Genomic DNA, 7125 nt, shown 5'->3' with positions numbered 1-7125 from the left:
ACTATGTTGCTAATGACAGCATTATTCTTTGAAGACTCAAGATTCAAAATTCTGGACTTGTAACTTGTCTTTTCCCCTATGTCTAATCCTTTAGAATCCCTCAGGTTTATCTGGTATGCTTCCCACAGATGAATTTTCAATTTCTTTTCTGCTGCCATGATCTGCTCTCTGTACTAGTCATTTCTATCACAGTCTCAGCTTCTCCATTTACATTGCTGTGTCTTGAATGTGAAGAGTCTCTCATAGACTCATATGTTCTAACACTTGGTCCCCATCTGGAGGTGCTGTTTGGAAGGCTGTGAGACTTTAAGGAGGTAGAGTCTGTGAAGCAGGTGGGTCCCTGGAGAAGGGCCTGGGGGTTTTATAGTCTGGTCTTGCTTCCTGTTCCCCAAGGTGAGAATTTTTCCCACCTACTCAAAAAAAGTTGAAAAACAAGCCAGAATATAGTAGAGACACAAGTTTAAATCTTATTGATTGAAAAGGGTAATAAAACTTTAGTTTTTCCCTCCTCCCTTTTGATCTCTCTTGAAGGTTCTGATGAGATGTCTCTGTGGACCTGGCTTGTCTTCTAGTCGGGAAGTTCCAGAGAACAAGGAGCAAAAGGTTAGTTGACACAGACAATTCCTGGCTCCAAACTGTTGTATTTTCTTTCTTCTTTCAGTTAGGTCATAGTATAAACTTCTGCCCATGTCCACTTGAATCTTTCTTTGTAGTATGTAGCATGAATTATTAGAAAGTCTTGTTAATGAAAACAAACCCAGGAGCCAGATATTGGGGCGAATGCCGAAAGATCAGAGAAACAGAACAAATCACAGGCAACCTCACCTTGTCAACTCCTCAGCTGATCCTGTTTCCTCAGACTGAAAGCCTCTGAGTTCTCACCCAAATGGTTCTCAGCTGAACTGCTGCTCAAAAGCCTAAAAGATAAAAAAGCTTCTAGTTCCTGGTCCTCATGCCTTATATATCTTTTAGCTTCCTACCATCATTTCCTGGGATTAAAGGTGTGTGTCTTTCCCAAGCAAGACATGAGATCTCAAATGCTGGGATTAAAGGTGTGTGCCACCACACCTGGCTCTGTTCTCAGTGTGGCCTTGAACTCACAGAGATTCACATGGATCTCTGCCTCCCAAATGATAGGATTAAAGGTGTGTGTGCCACCACTTTTTGGACTCTATGTCTGTCTAGTGGCTATTATGTTCTCTGGCCCCAGATAAGTTTATTAGGGTGCACAATATATTGGGGAACACAATATCACCAGAGTGGTATTTTTTCTGTGTTCATGTTTCATTTAATTTGAAAAAAAGGTTTAATGTGATATAGTTGATAAAGAAATTTAAGGCAGTGAGCTTGTGCTCTAATGAAGTCACATGGTTCACTTGTCCTCTCCCCTCTTTTTTGGTTTTTCAAGACAAAGTTTCTTTGTGTCATAGCTCTGGCTGTCCTGTGTTGCTGAAGTTTTCCTGGTCCTGCTCAGCTCCTGCGGCCCTATGGCTGCTTGAACCCAAGTAAACACACAGAGGCTTATATTAATTAAAACTGCTTGGCTGTTAGCTCAGGCTACCTATTGACTAGCTCTTACACTTAAATTAACCCATAATTCTTAATTATGTTTATCCATGTGGTTTGGTACCTTTTCTCAGTTCTGCCTTCACATCTTGCTTCCTCTGTGTCTGTCTGGCGACTCCTGAGTCAGTCTTCCTGTTCCCAGAATTCTCCTCTCTACTTATCCCTCCTATACTATATTTCCTGCCTGGCTACTGGCCAGTCAGTGTTTTGTTTATCAACCAAATCAGAGCAACACACATTCACAGCATACAGAACAACATTCCCATCAGTCCTGAAACTCGATTGGTAGACTAAGCTGGCCTCAAACTCACAGTGATCCGCCTGCCTCTGCCTCCTTAGTGCTGGGATTAAAGGCGTGCACCACCTCCTGGTTCACTTACCCTTTTAATGCTATTTCTTTTACCAAATTTTATAATCTGATTTTTCCATTGTTTGAAAACCATAATTTGTAATGATATGTGGGACTTGGTTCTATAATTAACTGAGACTTTTTCCCTTTAGGTCAGACAAGGTAAAAAGATGGTTTCTTTTGTTCCCCTCACAATTCCTTCTTTAGAAACAAATAGTATTCCACATAAAATCCTATTTATTCTGCATATAGTATTAAAATGCTAATATAAAGGAAGAATTTAAACTCCTGCGATGCCAACCCCCAGGCAAGGTGTGCCCACTGTAGCAATGATGGCATGACTGGCTGATGACAACAGATGCCTGACAAGATTTGAGACTGTCTCAAAAAAGAATGATTTCCTGATGTTCCAGATACCTGTGAGACACTGCCAAGACTAGGGAAGACAGTGGTTTTAGAGCCATTCTTATCAGCAGGAGGCCATGTCTGCCATACACACTGGCCTCACCACTGAGAAGCTTGAGTCATTTTCCCCAGGGATGTCATGCTACTCCCAGATTCGGGTCCTCATTTCCAACTTCATGTCTTGGACCTCCAGGTCCTCCCATTTCATCCCTCACTGTGTGCGTCATCTTTCCAAATGTGTTTAGCCTCTTATGGAAACTGAAATAATGATCCTTCATATTAGACTCCCTGTTGCTTCTTTACAAGAACAGTATGAATCAGACTCTAGGAGCAAATTGTGCCCTCATTTCTCCCTAGAGCCTAGAGAAGGAAAATTCTTATAAATTCTAATTCATTTAAATTGCCTCAAGGATTGGTCTCCCTGGCTTATTTTAATTTTATATAAAGTGTTTAGAAACCAAAATAAAATAGAGTTATAGAGTGAGGAGGAAGAAAGGATTTCTAGAACCTCCCCAAGGAGCAGTAGGGAAATACTCAACTGTTGAATCAATTTTAAAGCTCCCTGAAATCTCTGTAATAGCTTGATGACAAGCGATGAGTCACTCACAGGGAACCTTTGAAGTAATTCTTGTGAATGCAATATTGTTACTAGGACCCCATTCTCCAGGTCCACCTTGGACATCCCTTAAGAAGCCTTGGTCTTCTGTTTTATTTGCCTGTACAATTACCCAACATATGCTTCCTTCTCTTTGATTCTGACTAGAGCTGTGCTTAGGCTTCATTTTCTAAAAAAAAAAAAAAAATTAAATTAGTCTATTTTATGTGTGCATGTTTTGCTTGTATGTACTTATGTGTACCAGATGTGTGATTGATGTCTGTGCAGGCCAGAAGAGGGCATAAAATCCCCTGGAAATGGAGTTACGTATATCTGTGAGCCTCCATGTGGGTTCTGAGAGTTGAATCCATGTCTTCTGCAAGTGCATTTAACTGCTGAACCATCTCTCCAGCCGGGGTTTCTTGCTGTGTTTTCTTGATTTATGATGTCTTCTTGTTTCTAGTCCTGGCTCTTGTTGAATGCTAGATCCCTCAGAAGTTTTCCCAAAATAATGATAAGACAGAGTTGAATTATGCTTCAATGGTCAGGAGAGCCCATCACTGGCAGTGTCCTAGGAAGAACACAGAGCCAGGATGTTCATGAGTACTTTGAACACAGGCTACATCCACTCCTTTAATTCAGTCACTCACTTGATAGGTATGCTGTGATAGCTTTACATTTGTAGATTTTTGAGGTGAGGGATGCCAAGTATCTTGGGATCCTTTTGTGATAATCTTACCCATTTTTTTTTTAGACTTGATGGTCTTTCATGAGATTCTTGAAATAAACAGAAAAGTTATTTTCAGCTTTTATATTTTTGGGTAAGGATTTTCTGGAAGAATGATGCCATATTAATGACAAGGGTGGAATGATGAAGTCATATTAATGTAGACACTGAGTGGGATGTATGAAGATGGTTGGGCTCCATTTGTTATAAATAAAAATAATTCTAGTTATATAGATTTCTGAGTAATTTCTTTATTGATTTAGCTTTACTTTTATACAGTAAAGTATGTGCTTGAATTTGTAGTATTTCCTGGAGTCAGTCAAGATTGAGAATGTGTGCTACTTTTTTTTTTTAAATATGGAAAGTATTTTGTTGGGATATGGTGTTCATTAGAGACCTTATCTTTCTCTTTCTCTTCTTTTTATTTTGAGACAAAGTCTCTCTCTACATAACCCTGGCTGTACTAGAACTAACTCACTATGTAGACCAGACTGGCTTCAAACTCAGAGGTCTGTTTGCCTCTGATTCCCAAATGCTGGGATTAAAGGTGTGAGCCACCACTCCTAGTCTGAGTTCACATAATTATTGCTTTTGTTTTATTTTATGTGTATAAGTGTTTTATCCACATGTGTGTATGTATGCCATGCCTGGTGCCAAGATAGGGTCAGAAGACATCAGATCCTCTGGAATTGGAGTTGATGGCTGTGGGCTGTTTATGATGAGCTGCAGGTGCTGGAAATTGAAACCAGGTCCTCTGCTCAAGAGGCTGACCCCACTCTCAGCACCCAGGGTCTGGGAGAAAACCTGGCCACTATGAGCTGCGGCTCCCTCAGGTCCCATTACCTGCTTCACCAGTGGTCCTGTGCTCAGTACCCTGGGTCCTGGGAACCTCCATCTGCCCTCTTCCTTGCACAGCTGCATGTAGCCCCCGGGGAACTCCATAGTTCCAGCCACACCCTGCCGCAGAGCCCCAGCCTGGCTGTTCAGCCTGGAGCATGGCTCTCACCTCCAAAGCTTCCTGGGCTCCAGAGTATCTCAGCTGCTCACCCAGCACTGATACCACTTCTCTGCCCCTGGCAGGAGTCTAGACTCCACAGTCTCCACTGCTCACTGCTTCTCGCCCTTTGCCTTTCTCTTGGCATGGAGTCTCTGCTGCTTAGACTGTCAAGGTTGAGAGTAGCTGCTACCCATATCTTTCCGGCTGTCTGACTGTATTCTCTCCCTCCATGGCTCTTTCATGGCTGGCAGGACCTCACGGCTACTGCTGGCTCTGCTTTTGCTGGCTCTTGGCATCTGCTGCTTGGGAAGCTATGACGCTCCTTGGGTCCATTGTTGTTGGCAGCTTCTGGAACTTCTGAAGCTGCTCATTCTGCCAAGCTCAGAGTCTGCTATGGACACTGTTTTCTGCATCCCATATTGGGAAAACCTACTCTACTCTAAATTACTTTATTAAACCTTCACCATATAATCCCTCTATTAAACCTTCACCACGTTTCTAGACCTAAAGCCTGTATCTTACTCTAATATACCTAAGCCTACATTTCTTTTTCTTTCTTTTCTTTTCTTTTTTCTTTTTTTTAACCTTTTTAGAGCTTTATTGGGAGAGAGAGAAAGAGAGAAAGAGGGGGAGAGGAAGAGAGACAGAGAGAGAGGAAGAGAGTAAGCCTACATTTCTATGAATTACTTTATTTATAGTTTTTTTAAAGGTCTTTTAAAAATTCTTTTATTTTTAGTTTTTTGAGCTGAGGATTGAACCTAGGGCCTTGCACTTGCTAGGCGAGCGCTCTACCACTGAGCTAAATCCCCAACCCTAAAGGTCTTTTTTTATTTGAAAGATTTATTATTTATTATGTATACAGTGTTCTGCTTGCATGTGTGCCTGCGGGCCAGAAAAGGGCACCAGATCTCACTACAGGTGGTTGTGAGCCACCATGTGGTTGCTGGGAATTGAACTCAGGACCTCTGGGAGAGCAGCCAGTGCTCTTAACCACTGAGCCGTCTCTCCAGCCCCCCCCCCCCCCTTTTCTTAAATCTTTTTTTTCCAGACAGGGTTTCTCTGTGTAGCTTTGTGCCTTTCCTGGAACTCACTCTGTAGCCCAGGTTGGCTTCAAACTCACAGAGATCCACCTGCCTCTGCCTCCCGAGTGCTGGGATTAAAGGCGTGCACCACCACTGCCTTATACTTCTTAAACATACATTCTACAGGACTACTTCATAAACCATAACATCTAGAAGAGATCTCTAAACTATTATCACTTTACATATCACATATCTCTTAGAAAAGATTTCTTAGAAGCACTATTTACAAACTTATATTTAAGAGAAACTTATAGAACTATTAGACTCATTAACAGAACTAACTTACATTAGAAAGAATCTAAAAGATATTTAACACCTAGAAAAGATTTCTAAGCTAAACTATTAACAAGGCCAGAAGTATGCATTCCTAAAGTTCAGAGTTTATAGTAAAGTTCAGAGTTTATAGTCAGCTTTGATATCATTCTGAAAGTTCTCATGACAGTTGGAAACAAGAGCCTAATTTGTCAATGGCTCTCTCAACACTGAGATGTAGCAAGTTCTGTTGCTAAACAGTACTTTATGCATTCCAGATCTTTTATAAAAACTCTATTAAGAGATATCTCAGTTTATAGCAAGCTCATAAAGGAAGAAAAGAGGATGAACATTCTGTTTCTGGATTGCTCGGGTAGCAGTTTTACAGCAGTCAATTTCCTTTGATCATCTAAGTTGGAGTGGGGTTCCACACCTGCATGATTCAGCAGGTCTTCCTGCAAGACTATTGTTGGAGCCGAGTAAGACTGCATAAGAGGATGACTGGACCATGGGCCTGGGTACCAGGTATCTGAGATGGTCTGTACTTGGCTGTGCTGGGGCAAGGTCTTTTGCTTCACCCCTTGGCATTCCTTTAAAGATCCTTTGGCAGAGACAATTGGGACCTGATGGATTAGAATCCAGGTCCTCTCCTTTCCAATATAATATTTCCCCTCTGCATTAAAATTCCTATAGGAGAATGCTTAGGGGGTAAAATAACCAAAATGCAAGAGGATATCCTGTGTTTTCTATTTCTCTTCACCTCTATACTTCTAATATTTTCTGTTGCTCCTGCTCAAGAGTACCCTGGGGAAAAGTGGGGGTTGGATTCCCCCTCCCCCCGATTATTTGCCTTGAAAGCTTAATGTATTTCTACGTGACTTCACTGCCCTTATAGGTAGCTCTTTGTGCACTAAAGTAGTTGTTAAGGCTGTCTATCCTTGGGGTAAAGCTATTTTTCCTCAGTCACCTTTCCCACCAGGTTCTCTCAGCCATTCTGGTACTGGCAGAAAAGTACCCTGTGGTAGATGGCTTCTTAGCTAGGGACTGTCATTTTTTTTTTTTTTCCAAGCTTATTGAAGCTTGCCTGTGCCACAATTCAGACAAACGTTTCTGTTACAGCAGAAAAGCTACCGGAAAGGCTCGCCTTAGGCT

The sequence above is a fragment of the Onychomys torridus genome, chromosome 6 (assembly GCF_903995425.1).
Source record: "Onychomys torridus chromosome 6, mOncTor1.1, whole genome shotgun sequence".
Classification (NCBI taxonomy): Eukaryota; Metazoa; Chordata; class Mammalia; order Rodentia; family Cricetidae; genus Onychomys; species Onychomys torridus.
This window is presented reverse-complemented; position numbering follows the sequence as displayed.